Here is a 1304-nt window from a genome sequence, read left to right on the forward strand (position 1 = left end):
GAAATATACTATAATATATATACATTACAATATATATTTGTATATATATTATAGTATATTTCATTTAAAGTATTACATATACATAGAATAGAGTGTATATATGTGAATAGATCTTCTATAGACGTGTATATTTAAAGTACTCATGTGTATATGTTTTATAAATTAGTATATAACTATACAAATATATATTGTAATGTATATATATTATAGTATATTTCATTTAAATTATTACATATACATAGAATAGAGTGTATATATGTGAATAGATCTTCTATAGACGTGTATATTTAACGTCTACATGAGTATATATTTTATAAATTAGTATATAACTATACAAATATATATTGTAGTATATCTCATTTAAAGTATTACATATACATAGAATAGAGTGTATATATGTGAATAGATCTTCTATAGTTGTGTATATTTAACGTATACATGTGTATATATTTTATAAATTAGTATATAACTATACAAATATATATTGTAATATATATATATTGTGGTATAGCTTGTTTAAAGTATTACATATACATAGAATAGAGTGTACATATGTGAATAGATCTTCTATAGATGTGTATATTTAACATATACATCGGTATATGTTTTATAAATTAGTATATAACTATACAAATATATATTGTAATGTATATATATTGTAGTATATCTCGTTTATCGCATTACATATACATAGAATAGAGTGTATATATGCGAATAGATCTTCTATAGACATGTATATTTAACGTATACATGTGTATATGTTTTATAAATTAGAATATAACTAGACAAATATATATTGTAATTTATATATATTGTAGTATATCTCGTTTAAAGTAATACATATACATATAATAGAGTGTATATATGTGAATAGATCTTCTATAGACGTGTATATTTAACGTATACATGTGTACATATTTTGTAAATTAGTATATAACTATACAAATATATATTGTAATTTATATATATTGTAGTATATCTCATTTAAAGTATTACATATACATAGAATAAGGTGTATATATGAGGCTAGATCTTCTATAGACGTGTATATTTAACGTATACATATGTATATGTTTTATAAATTAGTATACAACTACACAAATATATATTGTAATGTCTTTATATTATAGTATATTTCATTTAAAGTATCACATATACATAGAATAGAGTGTATATATGTGAATAGATCTTCTATAGACATGTATATTTAACGTATACATGTGTATATATTTTATAAATTAGTATATAGTTTGTAATGTATATATATTATAGTATATTTCATTTAAAGTATTACATATACATAG

The 1304-nt window shown here is 19.5% G+C and overlaps 1 pseudogene; it reads right to left on the reverse strand.

The window, feature by feature from the left end:
- Positions 1-1304, reverse strand: part of LOC107862679 — a 73466-nt pseudogene that overhangs the window by 68027 nt on the left and 4135 nt on the right.

This window comes from Capsicum annuum, chromosome 1, assembly GCF_002878395.1.
Source record: "Capsicum annuum cultivar UCD-10X-F1 chromosome 1, UCD10Xv1.1, whole genome shotgun sequence".
Lineage (NCBI taxonomy): Eukaryota > Viridiplantae > Streptophyta > Magnoliopsida > Solanales > Solanaceae > Capsicum > Capsicum annuum.